Source organism: Condylura cristata, unplaced genomic scaffold (assembly GCF_000260355.1).
Source record: "Condylura cristata isolate star-nosed mole 26May11 unplaced genomic scaffold, ConCri1.0 scaffold00024, whole genome shotgun sequence".
Classification (NCBI taxonomy): domain Eukaryota; kingdom Metazoa; phylum Chordata; class Mammalia; order Eulipotyphla; family Talpidae; genus Condylura; species Condylura cristata.
Window position 1 is genome coordinate 11086059 of NW_004567125.1, and position 17435 is coordinate 11103493.

Here is a 17435-nt window from a genome sequence, read left to right on the forward strand (position 1 = left end):
TTTTTTTTTTTTGGAATGTTTATGTTTTAAATGTAGATTTCTGTGATGCCCAAAGTCTGCGGAGGACTGGGAATTGGGGTTCATTTCCTGGTTTCCACCTGGCAGACTTGGATGCTGCTTAGTGGAATTGCTTAATCCTTTTTCCTCTAGGAGAAGGCACTATCTTCCTCCTCAAAAATGCCTAGTTAATAGGGATACTGACTTTGCAGGGCCATGGAGGATATTGAAGGAAAAATAGGCATTTTGAATGGACCTGTGCACCAGGACTGGTACATGGGGCACAGTGGTATCAGCAGAACTGCACTGTCACTGGGGAGTAGAGGCGACAGTGCACTGTGAAGGTGATGGAGGGATGTCAGTGCTCATGAAATGCAGTTTCAGCCTTGTTATTAAAAACACACAACGGAAGAGGGTGTGCAGCTCTTGCATATAACAGAGAGCCCCGTGGAAGAGCCCAAATGTGTTCTTTGCCTTGATGCCTGGGCTATGAGGTCTATTGAACCCGACAGGGCTGCTTGCACTGGTGACCACACACACACACACACACACACACACAATTCTTTCTGCTATTCCGTGCTCCTTTGTCATGGTTAACTTGAATTTTACTACTGTATGGAAAGAGTACTGGCCTCTTTTTGTTTGGGAAAGATAACTTCACATTTTTCAGCACTAAACTCCTCCAATGGCCCCATTTTGGGAAAGTCATCTAAGACAGAAATATATGAAGAACTGAAAATGCCATTTCACAGAGTGGTAACTAGTTAGCATTTTTAAAAAGAAGAGATGCTGGTATCTGTGCTTGGTTGTCTGTTTCTAGTCAAGGTCTCTGAGTGAGAAGGGTAATTTTTAGGTAATTAAGCAGATTTTGCCCACACGACAGCAAGTACCACCTTACCACCTTTGAATAAAGCTTCTGGTTGATCGCTTGCTTCTTCGCCCCCTCCCCACCCCCCCTCCCGGCTTTTCATCTGCTGGTTTGGGGATTGTGGAGACCCAGTCTTTATCTTTCTGCTTATAGATTACTGAAATGTCCACATCCTTCAGGCACGACACTAGCAAATTCAAAAGTATTGGAGCTTAGGAAAGGATTTGGGTTGTGAATTTCTATTCTGTTTGTTAAAAAAAAAATCAGGAATCAAAGAAGGCTTTAGGGTCAACACAGCTGTCTGGCTGCTCAAATCTTCTTTAAGGAAGTCAGGCGGTGTCAAGAGGAGAAGAAACAGTTGTTGTAAAGTACTTAACACAACAATGTCCCTTCCATTTCAGCCCTCCAGGTTTGGCGCAGTTTGGGCTTATTAGCCCACTAGGGTCAGTTCTCCCTCACAAAGCTATTTCTGCAAAGGGAAAATTGCATGGATCAACTTGCCAGCTGTTGGCCAGTGCGGAGATTTTATAAGTGGAGTGTGAGCTACATTGTTCAGGGAGGTGTTGCTATCACAATGAGGGGTTTTCATTTGGATTTTAACATATATTTTGGAACCAGAAAAGTCTACATTGGTGCTACTTTAGACTACATTCTGCATTCTTCTTGGCACAAATTGGAGTCATTATATATTTGATAACCAGAATGGTATTAGTCTGCATGGTTGATGCTGTGGGAGAGAAAGGAGAGGTTTGTTTCAGCATAGACTCGATACAAATTCCTACATTAGCAAGATTTTATCAGAAGTTCTTCATCTAAGGCACTGGGCGAGGTGCTAAAAGGTTATGGGAAAAAGGCTCTGAGCTTGCCTGCAGGAGGCTGATAGCCTAGCATGCTTTCCCTCTGTTATCCTAAGGATCACGTATTTCTGCTTGAAGTTACTTAGAATAACTAGATGTTTATCCAGCGCAGAAGGATATAATTTAGTTTTAAGTAATGTTCAAGGAACAGAGAGAACAGTTTTCCTCCTTTACAACTACATTTGTAAAAAAAAAAAAAAAATTGCTCCTCTTAGAGGATCTTTTTAAAATGTAAGGCCCAAAGGAGGCAAATGGGAAGAAAAGTGAGATAGAAGGTCAAGTGTGGGACACTGACAATGGTAAATTATGGAGCAGTTCATCAAAAATCAGTATTCAGACAGTGTCCTTGTCTCCAAAATTCACAAAATTCAAATGCCATTTCTACGATTAAAATGAGATAATAGCTACTGTACAGACTCAGTGGACATCACAAACATACCACTAACAAAGTGAGTTTATCATATTTACTTTATCCATCTGCATGTGCATTTTTGACTGTTGGGCACTTTTGCATTTGAATTATGAGCTCTTTATTCCTGGTGACAAGCAGTCAGTTTAGAAGTGAAAATTCTACTCTATCAACTAGTTGTTACACTTTCATGATGTTAAACACGATGTTCATCTAACTGGAAAAAAAAATTGAATTGACAATGACATCTTAGACACACAGCCACTCCTGTGAAGACTTGGGGATGTTTCATTAGAGCTTTGTCTCATATATGATAATACCCTTAGGAATACTTTATCTTCAGATTATCTTAAAAAAATAGACATTAAGGCTGGAGTGTAGAAAACTGATTTATGAATGTCTAGAAATTAAGAACTAAAAATGACCTTTATTGCTCTAGACATGTCATCAAAAGAAAACAGCAAGTTTAGTGGGTTGTAACATTTCTAGGATGAAGCTGCACCATGTCACATAAAACTAGGAGGCTCTAGGTGTGAAAGTTTGAAGGCTGGACTCAACAGTTTTCAACATTCCTGAAAGTTAGCAGACAACCAAGACATATTCCAGCCTAGGTTGGGGGGGGGGTGCAGGGATGCCTGTTTATATAACTGATGGTCCGTATAACTGGATCCTCTACGTGCCGGTTCGTTTGGAGTTTCCCCTGAATTTGTTCCAAACAAATATTGTGGCTGGGTTTAAGTCGGACACAGAAGAGGTTGCTGAATCATGGGAATGTGGAAATACAATAGATAATTAAGCCTTCTGGAAGGAATCCCACATTTAAATCAAGTTTATATTGCTCTTTTCATGTGCCTGGCGGCCCCATGCATCAGATGGGGCCCTCTGCCCTCACATGTGAAGTTTATCATTATCCCTTAGATTGTTCTGGACATCCTAGGAGCAGTGTGGGATAGTCTTGCTGTCATCAGGGCTGTTCTTATAACATCATAACTCCCCACATGTCAGCAAATCGCAGGCCTTGGGAAACCTCGCCTCCGAGGACCCGTCCAGGCTCTATTCCCTTGCTTTGAAGCAGACCAGTTTTCTGAAGAAAAGGACCAAGATGGGGCAAAGTGCTTGTCACCCTTGCAGCTTTCTCTGTATATTTCTTTCAACCTGCCGATTGGCAGCCCCGAGGGGGAAATGGCTGAGGTAATGATCTCTATTAGGCCCAGTAATGAACTAATTCTGCATTTTATTAAGGTAGTGGAGGCTGTGTGTGTGTGTGTGTGTGTGTGTGTGTGTGTGTGTAGGGAGAAGTTTAGCTTCATTACTCTGACATTATTTGGTGATCAAAATGGGGCATGCAGTTACCCCTAAAAGGAGTCCCCACATGAAATGACAGAGCCAGTGGTTCAATTTTTGCTCTACTTTATCTTCTGTTGGCCCTGCTCCTGGCATAATAAAATTTAAGGAATATAAAAATCAAACATAGCTAGGTAATAAATCGATGTCTGCGTTCAATTGCAGGGGGCTTAGCTCTGGATAAGCACCGTCCATGGGCTGTGGCTGTTTGTACAGACCGACTTATCTTTTTATTTTTTTAGAGGGTGATTGAAAACAGTCCTTGCTCAGAGGTGTTTTCTCTTTTTATATGTATTGGTCCCTGGGTAGGACTTTCTTGGAGCCTAAGACTTAAATTTTTGAAATAAAATTAGATAGCAGGAGTAGATATTAATCGTATTCTGGGGATTAGATATGAGCATTGCTTTTTCAGAGGAGGCTTGTGGGATTCTTTTGATCCTTACATAAAGGGAGTACATTTTTAAAAAGTTTTTTATTCAGTCTGGTTTTACATATAGAGCTCTGGGACGTTTGTCATTCTCCTAACTAAGCAGTTGCTTTTGCTTTTCAGATTTCAGTATAGGAATTATTCTGATCATCATTGGTCTTGCTTTTTAGTTTCATTTTTCTTACTTGATGCTTTTCTCACTTTTGTGTTAACCAAAATACAGTACTTGTTTCAGAGTGGGGCATCTTAATTACTGTTTTTTAATTCTGGGGATTTTTTTTTTTTTTTGAGGTAGTGAGGAGGCATTTCTTCTCTAATGAGCACAACTCCCTTTATTAAATTATCAGATAGGTATTTTTATGGTCAAAGAAATGATTTGGGTCATAATGTTTAGAAGTGAGAAAACAGACAAAGATTTGAACTACTGATTATATTGCCAGAAATTTACTACAGCTTGTTAGAGTAAATGCTTATTATAAAATGTCATTATTTTATAATGTCAGGTTCACATTAACTGACACTGAATCACCTTAACTTGATTATTAAGTACAGTTGTGCAGCTCTGGAAATGTACTAGAGGAAACAAAAGTACAATCACATGCAGCATAGAAACTATTTAAAAATAGTTTCTGCTTTAACTGCAATTTTAGCTTTTGTGCTTTTCCATTTTTTAAAATACATTTTTCTAATATGAATTTTAAACCTTTTCAGAGAAGAATTCTTAGCAAGACTTTTGCAGGGTGAGGTGAGGATGCTTGGGAGCTGTGTGGATCAGGCCCCTCTCCCACCCCACCCTCTCAGAAAATTTCCTATAGAGGAGCCTGGTCCTCTTTGCCGCATGCACCGCCTCCCCCTGAAACACCCTATATGTTTTTCTGGAGGTCTCTTAGCAGCACATAGAACAATGTTGTTGCCAGCGGCCTCTTCAGGTCTGGTTTGATCAGAATTTCAGGAGCGAACTGCAGAAAAGGTTCAAGAGAAAATATCACTAGGGCTCAGAGAAATGGGCTCCTTTTCTTCCTTTGTGCCTATTTTCTGAAATCGACAAAGAAATTGGCTTGGTGTTCTATAGATTCCTCCCCAGTCTCCTTTCCCTAGAATGATGTGGCCCGTTTTATCAATTGTAATTAGTTATGTTATCATTGACCAGTGTCGGCTATAGCTTCGGACTGCTTTGTCACGTATTAAATGCAGCCAAGGCAATTGTCTTGCTGAAATGAAGCAGGCACTCTCCAAATGTCAAATTGTTATTTTAGCAAAGCACAATTATCTTTCTCTCTCTCTATTTTTTCTTTCTCTATATTTTTAACCAAGATGAAATTAATAAAATCACTCTGGCCCTGGCATTAATTAGCAGGAGGATTAGAGCTATATGGGCCGAAAAGGAGATGTAAACACTGTAATCTTGCTACATGTTTGTTTTCACACTACTGAAAATAAATAAAATGAGACTTAGGATAGGGATTAAGTTTCTTTTGGCATTAGACGGCAGATACAATTGGAATGCAGCAGAAATGCACAAGTATTAGAGGAGACATTACAGAAGGAATAAAACTGTGGTCTTCCCTCCATTTGCTACTTTGTGGATGTCTTCAGTCTGAACACAAATAGCCCCATCTGGGTTGTTAAAAAAGGATTTTAACAATCCACCTCTGTGCGATTCTTTTCAGTTGTGAACCAAGGCAACCAAGTCATTTGCAGGGCTTGTCACCTGGCTGCCATGCTTGGATGAGCTCGAATTTAATGAAACCATGGCCAGATCCCCCATGATTGCACCATCATGTCATAACAACTGAAAATGCAAACTGAACTATGCTTTTCCTAGTCTTTTAGCTGAAGTCACATGAAAGAGTTTGGTCCCCTATAGACTTCCCCGAGTCCAGACAGGGGATCCTATTTTTGGATAACAGTATGCTTGGTTTTCTTATTTCCATGTCCAGCGTCTCTTCACCCTGTTGGATTGATGTCTTAGCATCATTATCAAGTAATGGACCAGCCCTGTCAGGTGCCTGGTCACTATGGGTTGGGTTAGCTTGTCTTCCAGGCCTGAATACACTGTTCATATCACAAATAGCTTTCACTTCCAGCATTGCTGGGAATGGACCATATGCTAGACTTCACATCTGGCCCTGTCCCCTTCTGCTTCCCCTTCACTCCCTCATGCCCTGTGGAATTTTATTAACTTGACTCCTGCAAGCCTCAGCTATGACTTAAACACCATCTCATCAATGGCTTCATTTATTTCCCCCCCCCCCCCAAACTGGCCTTAAGGGCTATCAGTCCTGTTGCTTTTCTCACTTGGAGAAAACTGTGTCTCTTAGATGTACAGAACAATAGTTCTGCCACATGACCACCCAGTGACAGAGCAGGTCTTGGCCTATTATTTGGTAGGGGTATAGGGACCCATGACTATACTCTTTGGGTGATTGTCTAGCCCTCTGAACATGTGTCAGGCACCTTAATGGATGTTGGGGTGTGCCCTGTTCCTAGAGGTGGGTGTTTTTTGGTGCATCTGAGAAGTGTCTGAGTCTGATGCTGTTCTCAGTGAGCCAGGAGAGGGAGTCATCAGAGGGAAGCTGTCTGGCATTTTCAGAGGCTAGGGATGTATCACTTATTCTCCACTTTTTGCTTCCTTTCCAACCTGGAAAGAATAGTTCTTTATGTCTTCAGCTCCAGGATCTAGTGCTGCAGAGAGAAGGGGCATATGAAGCAGCTTTCTCTCCTGGGTTCAGCCCCCTCCTCTCCCTTACCCGGCAGCCACTCTGTGACTTACAATACTGCTGCCTCCTCCCTAGCAAGCCTCAGGAACCTTTAAAAGGATTTTTCAAAACAAAACAAAACACCCCCTCCTGAACTCCAGATTAGCCTCTTAAGCTCATTAAAGTTCCTTTAAATACCAAAATGTTGGGCTCCTGGGGATTCTCCCCACAAACCATATTTTCATTCTTAACATTGTTGTCATTCACTGTGCACAGATTAGGGCCTGTGCCCCCTGGGCCCAGAAATGGTCCCTTCTGTCTCTGCAGGACGTTCCAAATATGTCTTTTTTTGAATGCATGGACAGCTTGAGACTCAGTGGGAGCTGATTCTTCTTGGTTTGGGGGGCCCCAGTCCAGGGTGGAGAAGAGGTTGATATTTCCAGAGACAGGATGGAGTCTTTCTGCAGTGAGAGTATAGAAGGTGGGCTGGTAGAGAATTCAGCAGCTTGTCAAGCCCCAGGCCCTTTCCCAGTGGTGGAGAGAGCCAGGCATGGGTGACCCTCTGAGGGCCAGGATGAACAGAACTGTCCTTGCTCTGGAGAGTCAAGGTGGCTTTGGGGGCCCTTTTTTATGTTTTTTTTTTTTAAACTTATTTATGCATACAAGAACTGGAGTGCAGTCCAGAGTGGTGTGTGTGTGTGTGTGTGTGTGTGTGTGTGTTTGTAAGATTCACCAGAGACAGAGTGCGGAGCAGAACAGACAGATCCACTAAAATACACTGTTGAGGGGAGATGTGGGTGAGACAGGCCAAGGTCTGCTGTGCCATGTGGGTCAGCTCCCTGGCTGGGGATTGAACTCATGCTGCAGTGGCTCGTAGTAGCTTGAAACTTTAACCCCTCCCTGCACCACCAGGGTCGCCCAGGGGTTCCTTTTGTCCCAGCAGACTTAGAGAAACAGGGACCCAATTTACATTTTTCCCCCAGGCACTGCTGGTTCATCACAGTCCAGAGGTGGGTTTTTCTGGCCACCTGCCTGTGCCTGATACTCTCCTTTATTTCAGCCTTCTTCCCAAAAAGCCTCTTTAATGCATCCCACCCCCTCTCTGTCACTTCAGGCTTCCTTCCCTAAAGCTGGCTCTTGGGGAGAGCTTTCTGGTTTTGACAGTGGAACAAATCCTTTTTAACATAACCATCCAGAGTTTCCTCCCCTGCTGCTGGCTCCCCTCAACCCTCTCCTCCTGCCCCTCCTTACATTGTGGCAGGGATTCCTTTGTGTATGCATCCCTAGTAGGCATGCACAATGACAGCCGCCATCTTCACAGGGAGGCAGGCATGGCTCTCCGAGATGAGAACCAGTTGGCAGTGCCATGAGTAGATGATGGAAATCCAAAGGGGAGGAACACCCCAGGAGACAATTCCTACATCTCTTTGACTGGAACTTCCTGGGTCTCTGCCTCTCGCTTCCCCTGGGGCTCTAGGCACCTGGAGTCTTTGGACTCCACCACAGCACTAGTTGTCCAGGATGCTTTCAGGATCTCCGCTCAGCCTTGTTTTCTTGCTTGTTTTCTGTTCTGTACCTATCTTGTGACCTTTTACATTTCAAATGACCCTGTGTGTAGGCTGAAGCCTGTTTTTTGGGATGCATAGGATAAGGTGGTGTTCTTCCAGATGTCCTTTTTGATTGGAGGGTGTTTCAGTCAAAGGAATGACTATTTTATAGTTGAATTTTCTGGCCCTAGAATGGGAACAGTGAAGGAGCTACTTTTGAACTCATGCACATACCTCTTTATAGGTCACATTCCTAGTTGTCTGTGACATTGGCCTTGATTCCACACCCACACTCCTTTCCTCCTGTGTTTTGCTTTCTTTGCACCCTGTTATTCTCTGGGGGGCTTATGTTTCAGAAGCCAATGTTGAGAGACGGAAGAGGGTTGGGCAGGTGGGTATGAATGCTTTGGGCACTGTGCCCTGTCTTTGTTAATGGAAAGATAATTTGAACATATGTCCTCCATCAAGGGATGTCCAAGCCACACTCTCCTTAGCTATACAAAGGAATATAATAATAGTAGTGACCTTGTAGGGTTATTTTGAGAATTAAATGAGATAATAGTTTGAAAATTAAATGAGATAATATACACGAGAAGCCTTTTGGTAACACATGGAGAACTATACAGGGTTAGTTATTGTTGTTGCTGTCTTTTAAATATGAGTAAAACTCTTCATATTAGTAGGAGCTATGTGTGATGCCATCACAGTGTGGTGGGCAAGAACACAAATTTCGTACTCAGGGTGTGTGGGGTCTGCCTGCTGCTCCCCAGTTATGTTACCTTGGACAAGAGCCCTCCCTACTTTCTCTGTGTCTGTTTCTTCTCTGGAAAAGTGAGATAATAGTAGTAACCACCTCAAAGAGACTTTGGGGTTAGTATTTGTAAAGGGTAAGATCCATGCTTTGCTTATCGGAAAGGCCATCAAAAGATATGCTGAAATAAATGTAACCTTTTCAGTTTTCAAAGAGTCTTCACTTATATTATCTCTATTGGATCTTACAGCACTTTTAAAAATGCTAGATAAGGAGTTTTTCTTCTTTTGCACTTTGTAGCCTAGGAAACTGAGTCTCCAAGCAGCTAGGTCTTACCTAGGTCGCATGTTGGCAGAGAGAAGCTGGGCCTCCATCTTCGCTGCCAGCTCCTGGTCCTGTGGCCTTTCCACTAAATCACACCATCTGCCGCTCGAGTTCTGGTGTTCACACCCCAGTGAGGTCACAATTCTCAGTTTGTCCTGTTGAACCAGCTCTTGGAAAACAAGTCCCCACCTGCTAGATACTTGAGCTTTCAGGCAGCTCTCTAAGGGTCAGCTGTTGATTGTATTCTGTGGTTTTACAGGGAGTGTTTTTGGATTTGGAGATTGCCTGAGGGCTTGTGTATGTGTGAAAGTTGCAAGTGGACACTCATCACTCCTATTTTTCAAACTCCTCCCCAAGCACAAAGCCATGCTACTCTGTCCTGTTGTCGCCCGCCCCGTCTGCGCGGGTCTCCGCTGTCCCACTGGTGGAGGGTCTTCCCCGCTGGAGAAAAGACAAAAGACGGACAAGCATCGATCTTATTCTCCAGCTCCCAGTTTGCTGTTGGTGACTTTTGTTCTGGGAGCCTGTCTGTACATTTGGCAGCAGAAATGTTAAATATCAGTCTGGACCCTTCCAGACATAGCTTCCACTGGGACCAGCCAGCAGCTGTCCATTCCTAGGTTAGTAACCCCTTTCCAAGTTTTCTTCTGAACTGTGTTGTATTTTCAAACAAGCCCCAGCCTCAGCTAGCATAGATCCCACTGTGCTCCGCGGAGGCTGACTTGCAGCGCTGTTGACATTCCTGCTGCTTATTACTTGCCTGGCAGGATTGAAGGAGGGATAATGGAACCCTGGTTTTTAAGGAAATTAAGTATTCCTGGATTGTATTGTTTCTCTCGCCAATGCCCACACTTGATTCTCTTAAAACTAGCTCCAGTCAATTTCAGAGAGATGAAATGTGTGTCTGAATTTAATCTCTGTAAACTGGCATTTAATGAAACCAGAGCTTTCAGGTAACACACACGCAATGGATGCACTTTACCTCTATGTGTGTGGATTTCTCAAATTTAGAATTAAATAGAATCTTATAAACAGTTGGTTTATTAATTAAATCACTCATTCGTTCGTTTAATCATCAAACAGGGTTATTAAATTCCTGTATGTACCAGATATGTAAAAATGAATAAAGCAAAGCCTGTGTATTAACAACCTTGCAGAGACTGCCTGGAGACATACATTAAACAGATGCTTAGATAAAAGTAAAATTGGTTTTGTTGTTCATGGGGACTGGCCTGCAGTGCACACCTTAGAGTTCTTTCTGCACACCAGAGCTTCATATAGGCCCAGTTTGAGTGCTCTCTATCCAGCTCCAAATTAGCAAGACATAATTCTGTTTAATCAACTATGGGTCACACATTTGTCTGTGGGGATGGATGGTCTGAAAGATTTTGCTCTTTGGCAGCTACCATGCCTGGGTAGCTGGTGGTCATTGCTGTTCACGTCTTTTTATTTTACTTTTTAAAATTTTCATTCGTTCCCCTATCACTTTTGCTTTTATTCCCTTGACCTTTCCTCTGTCTCTCTTAATCTCAGAAATCTCACTTTGTTTATCAATGTCTGGTAGTTTTTATAAGTATTTTACTTTGCCAAATCACCTGCTCTGGAAATGTCCACTATTTGCCTTTGTAATTCTGACGTGGCTTACTGTACGTAATTCCCTCAAACACCTTCCATTTTGCTGTACGTGGCAGCACGTTCTCTTTCCTTATAGAGTAAAAGTGTTTTAAGATGGGCATGGCCAGTCGGACAGAGAAGCAGTTTATCTAAACCCCTGGGCTCCCCATGGCTACGTGCTAGTGCTGTGGACAGTGCTTATCTTAATTGGAAACATCTACTTATTCGTTGGTTTGTTGTGTGTGTCACACGATCATAAGCCCTTCGAGGGTAGGGACATTCTTGCTTTTGTTTGATTCTAATGTTTGACTCCTATGTCTGCATAGGCAGTGGGATAATGCGCGTGGGACGCATGAATAAATGAATCAGTGCGTGACTTTCTTGGGATTGTTGTAAAAGCTTCATCAAAGAGGCCACAGATAATACGCCAGCAAGTACATATAAATTCCAAATTGCTAGAAGCACTGTGAAGACAATGACACAGTCATTCCATAGTCATCATCACATAGTAAATCAGAACCAAGGGACAGAACATTTAGGATCTATTATCACTAAGGGAAAGTAGACATTCCTGTGAGCCCAAAGGAAGCCCAAGTGGTGTAAAGTTAAGAAGCAATCACCATTCATTTTTGTGGAAAAATTTTGCGAGGGCTCTTACCCCCTACCTCCCACCCAGCCAAATAACATATCACACCATACAAACGACACATCCAAAATAATATCACTCTGCTTCTAGCAGAATCAGAAGTGTTGTGCCATATGCAGCCTGAGGCAGAAGACCCAGGGGAGGTGGTGGGGGCGCCGCTTCTGTGTTCACGACGTTGCTGCCTCCCCCACACCGTGGTTGCCTTGGTTTTTGTCTTTTGCTGTGAAAATGGAAACAACTGTGGGATTTCTTTGCATTAGCGAAATAGGTACTAATACAGTTTTTTAATATAAAAGTGAGGTGGCATAACATGAACTTTGGAAAAGTGGGGCTATTTCTAAATATGAGATGAGAAGATGCTCAGGAAGTCAGCACACAGGAGATCAGGAGGGCTGGGGACCGAGCATGAGCATTAGAGGTGCCTGGAGGGGCTGGGATGGAATGGCTTGGAGGCAGGAGATGACACCCAGTGAGTGGGTTGGGTGACACAGGGAGACGGTGGGATTTTAAGGAGGGCCACCTGTGTGCCCTTGGAGTTGGTAGCTAGTCCTTGGTAACCTCTCCAAGAGTAATTCTGTCAGGGCCATTGAGGGACAAAGACAGCATTTTAATAGATTAGAGCAAAAAAAAAAAAAAGTGTGGCCACCTCTTTGAAGATGACGGATAGTGGGAGGACGGGAGGAAAGGATGGCATGTGGGATGACGACGCAATGAAAGGAACCTCCTTCAGGACAGAGTAGTTTGGAACTTGGAGGGTCAGGTGAACGGGCAGAGGCTAAGCTTCCAGGAGAGAAAGGTACATGTTGCTGCTGGAGAGGAAACCTGGGCTAGCCAGGGACACCAAGTGCAGTCTCTGCCCCCCGCTATGGTCTCTCCACCAATTCTTTGTTCTGTGCTGGGTCAGCCAGAATAGATCACCCTGGAATAGAGGTGAGAGACGTAGGTCTGTTTCCCACCACTCTCAGGGCCTCCCCCACAGGTGGCCTTGCATTTTCAACACAAATGCTTTCCCAAGGTCTCCCTGGTTCATGGACCTCGGAGGTGGCAGCAGGTGGAATCTCAGCCTGTGACCTACAGCTACCAGTAGTCTGAGTGGCTTTGTGTGTGTGTGTGTGTATGTAGAAGAACTGGGGTGTAGGCTAGAGGCATGGAGTGTAAAAGGATTCAGAGTGGGGAGTGGGGAGTCAGAGTGAGGAGCAGAGCAGGCAGATCTACTGAAATACACTGCTGAGGGGAGCAGTGGGCAGGTCAGGAGAGGTCTGCTGCGCCATGTGGGTTAGCTGCCTGGCCTGGGGTAGAACTCAGGCCCTAGTGGTGATAGTGCTGAGACTTAAGCCGTAGGCCACCAGGGAGGCCCCACTTGTCTAAGTGTGGTGAATCCCAGTTGTTTGTCTTCTATCTGCTTCTCCTGGCCCATGAACACCTCTTTTAGGTAACAGCATAGTCCAAGGTGTACAGTGTACAGTGTGTGGGCAAGTCCCCAGGGTAGTTCTACCAGCTGCCTCAGGCTTGTGCTGGGTGACTGGACCATATCCCCATCAACCTACCAACCTACCAACAACAGAAGAGCTACTGCTTCCTGTGATACTCAGGAGAGCTCTGAAGACAAGGGAGTCCAGCACGGGACACTGGCTACCTTGGTTCCAGACTAAGTGGTCCAATCTTTTCCCACTATTACTCTGCTCACAGTCCTGTTCCCAGGGTTAGTTCATGTGTCACTCCCACAGACTGGAGACTGGCTGGTCAAGTGGACAGCTGTGGAGTTTTTGGAATCCATGAGTTTTAATCTTGTTTTCCCCCCTTGACACGCTCCCATTTACCTTGGTGCTGTACCTGGTGCTTGCTGAGTTGTGGAGTGGGACACAAACTGCCTGATGTGTGTAGTTGGGAAGAGTTAATGTTTTTGATGGGGAGTGGGGGAGCAGGGTATGCCTATTCAGAAATCCTCCCTTGAGTCAAAGGCTGTCATTTCTATATGACTAGGAAAGAAAAGGTGACAGGGTCGTAGGGGGACAAACCTCTTAATCTAGAAGTGAATTCAGCTAAAATAGGTACTACCAAGAGAACTGATTGTTTTCCAGCATCTATCTCAGTGGCTTGTGAATTCAGTGAAATTATATCAGTGATAGATTGTTGATTTCATAGACATCAGTGGGTTCATGGAATGAATTTTCTATTCATCAGCTGGTTGTAGGAGCTTGGTTTAGACTGAGCTAACCAGTACTAGAAGGGAGAATTGGGTAGAGAACTGTAATACAAATTGTAATACTTAGTGATTTATTACTTTTCAGCTTCCCTGGTGAGAGTGAAAGAGCAAGGGCCACATGGACTGTGCTCTTATAAATGGCAGCACAGACACAGTGGGATTGTTGGAGAGCCGTTAGTAGCCAAACCTAGTTAATAGCAGCCCAGGTAGATGCCCTCCATCCTTGGCCCCTTTCCCCCAACTAAATTATTAAAGGATTAAAGGACTTTCCCCCAATGAACTCCCTTAAAAATTTGATGATGTACAGTATTACAGAGGTCAGACTGTTACAACAAAGTGATTTCAGCTTTGTCTTGACGTTGCTGGTTAATCAGAGAGGAAAGGTTCTCTAGCACACATTACCTGCCATATGGTAAGATCCATCACTGACACACTTGCATGCCAGGGAGTCCAGGGACTTCATAGTCCTGATTTTTTTTTTTTTTTTAACCAGATTGGACTACTTTCTGGGACAAGATGGAGGAGGTAATGTCCTGGAGGTGTGGCGCTCCAGTTGGCTGTGGTTTCCATTCTTATCACACTGACTCTTTCTTAGAATTGAATAGTGACTAGGACAAGCTAATAGAGGATTGTGTATCGGAGCTTTGGTTTGATGTTGTAGTTGTACATCGGGGGGGGGGGGTTGCTCCTCAAGGGTCACTTACAGTCTTCATGAGTGTGAAGCATGTGCTTTAAGTTGCCCTTTGGAATGGGTAATAAACCCCATTGCTCATTTGGTTATTTTTTTTTTAAGATTTATTTATTTATTCATATGGAACTGGGGTACAAGCCAGAGATGCAGAGGGTGAGAGGATTCACCAGAGACAGAGTGGGGAGCAGAACAGGCAGATCGATGAAGTACACTGCTGAGGGGAGCAGCGGGCGGGTCAGGAGAGGTCTGCCATGACATGTGGTCACCTATGGGGCAGGCGGGGATCGAACTCATGCAGAAGTGGCTTCAGCTTCTTAATGCTGTGCTTTAACCCGCTGCGCCACCAGGGAGGGCCACATTTAGTTATTCTAAAGTTGGATTAAGTTTATCATCATTCTCCATGTATAATTTTCAGTTTTCTCCTCTAAAGAATGAACCTATCTTGACTTAGTTTCTTTTTTTCTCTGCTCTGAATATAGCATTTACTTAGGGATATTGATATATTTAGGGTAAACTTTGGAGTTGTGGCCCTAACTCTCAGTTTTGGCCAGCTTGCAAGTAGATTTTAATTATTCATTTACTTTTTAAGATACTGTTTATAGCACACCTAATATGTGCTAGGCATTCTTATAAACACTTGGGGTAGAGAAGTGAACAAAGAGAATCCCTACTTCATGGTGTTTACATTATAGAGGTGGTAGGAAGATAAGAAACAAAATGTATCTTCCAGATAGCTACCAGTTTGATTCTTCCAAGTGATTGCACATTGTCCATCTATTTGATATTGCAGTCCACTGCTACACTTGCCATTTGCCCCAAACTTGTATATATGTCTTCTTTTCCCAATCCTTTACCACTTTCTAGCGTGTATTGTAATCTACTTCTTTATTATGCCCTCAATATTGTTTTTCTCATTGGATGGAGTCCCCTGAGCACAAAATCTTTGGTTTGTATATTGCCCAATGCCTGGAACATGGCTTTGTGTCCTAATTTGAGTTCTGTAACACAGTAGGCATCCCATGGTTCTTGTGGAAGGTCTGAGGTAATTGATGCATCAATAAAACTTTCTCAGCCCTGGCCCTCCCTGGTGACGCAACATGTTAAAGCTCAGCAGTACAAAGCTATCTGCAGTCACTGAAGTACGAGTTCAATCCCCGGCCAGGTTGCTGACCCACATGGCACAGCAGTCATCTCCTGACCTACCCACTGCTCCCCTCAGCGGCGTACTTCAGCCCATCTGCCTGTTCTGTTACCCCACTCTGTCCCTGTTGAATCCTCTTAACCCCACACCTCTGACCTGCACCCCAGTTCTTGTATGCATAAATAGTAAATAAATCTTTTAAGAAAATTCTTTCTCACCTCAGTATTGAACAAAAGGGGAAAGAGAAGAAAGAATGATTTTGAAATATTCCACTTGCTTGGGTATCCCTTACCAAGATAGCCAAGATATGAGGGGTGAGGAGGGGGTGACTGGTGGTGCTGGGGACAGCAAGACTTCTCTTGGAAGTGGACAAGATAACATATTTCCCTCTTTGTTCTGTTATTTTATTCCTTAAACACTACCATAGAAACCAAAAACGTGGCAGGGGAGTGTATAGGAGACTAGTCAGTGAAAATATCCTTGTGTTGATATTTGGATAGTCTATTTGGAGAGAGTTTAAAATTGGGTTTTACTTTAGGATATCCATGAATCCCTTGAATTATTTTTCTAGAAGAGTGTGTGTATGTTTTGCTAGGGGAATAGGGCCCACAAATTCTATCAGATCCTGGAAGCAGCCTGGGGTCTCAGAATGGTTAAGAGTGAGTGACCTGAATCAAAGGGAAAGCTTTAGGCAGATTCTCATATGGAGACAGTAATATGTTAAGAGTGGATGCAGTAAGACAGACACATCCCCTGTCTCTCCTCCTCCTTCTCCCCATGGAAAGGGGTTCGAATCCCAGTTCTGTCTCTTGGCAAATTAATCTCTAAGAAATGGTGTCCTTATTTCTAAATGGCAGAAACTGTCTCTTTACATATGTTATAAGGATTAAAGATTCTTCATGTTTATACAGCGTCTAGTAAAGCTCCTCAGTAGAGGGTAACTAATTATACTAATGATTTACTTACTAATGTTTAGCAATACCAACCGATTGTAGATTATGCCCATATGGGCAATTTTATTCTCATACCAGTGGTTTGTTTCTTTCAGTACTTTTAAACCTCAACATTACTTTTCTAAGAATTCTCAGTGGAGATACCTAATATTTTAAAAGGATATAAAAGTAGAGACAGATTGCCTTGGAAAGTGAAAACACACATCAGATTTGAGAAAGAAAAATCAAGAGCAAGAAATACGTGTTTCGAGAACAGGAACTTGAAAACAGATAAAATCATTACCATTGTTGGTTTATATAAATTGACTGATAAATGTAAGCTGTAATCATCCCGTATTTATTTGTTACATTAATCCTAGCCTGAAAGATCATTAGTAAATGTGTTAAGTAGGCTTATGTTTACACTTCCTTGCCAACAATTATGGTCACTTGTTGGCAGCAGAATGTTGAATTGAGGTCTGCTGACTTGATTACAGTTGTCAGGAGGAAATAATGCACTTGAATTTCACAACTGTGTGAAATTTTCAGGTCTTATGATATTTTACAGAGGGTCAGTCTCAGAAGTTACCCACAGTGCAGAGTCTTACTAAGTTACTGATCATCTTTCATAGACAAATGTCCACAACCGTTCTTACTCACTTTGTTAATTGTAATTGGTGGATGGGCATATACCTTATCTTCAAAAGTATCTAAGACACTAATTAATTTATACATGCACTGTGTAGAATATCTTAGCCTTTATGAGAGAGTGAAGAGTCTTCAAATTTGTTTATTCTTTTAAAAATCACACATACATAATGAAATCACAGACACAGATGACTCTTGAACAAGGCAGGGACTATGGGCAAGGGACAGACCCTTGGGCTGTCAGAAATCTGTATATAACTTGTGACTCCCCCCAAATTTAACTGCAGTTAACAGCTTGCCTTTGACTGGAAGCCTTATGGATAAAATAATTAGT

The 17435-nt window shown here is 43.1% G+C and overlaps 1 protein-coding gene across 1 annotated transcript in view; it reads left to right on the forward strand.

Annotated features, from left to right (window-relative positions):
• The window catches only part of LMX1A (LIM homeobox transcription factor 1, alpha), a 139245-nt gene that overhangs the window by 3243 nt on the left and 118567 nt on the right, over positions 1–17435 (forward strand). The gene's annotated exons all lie outside the window — the stretch shown is intronic.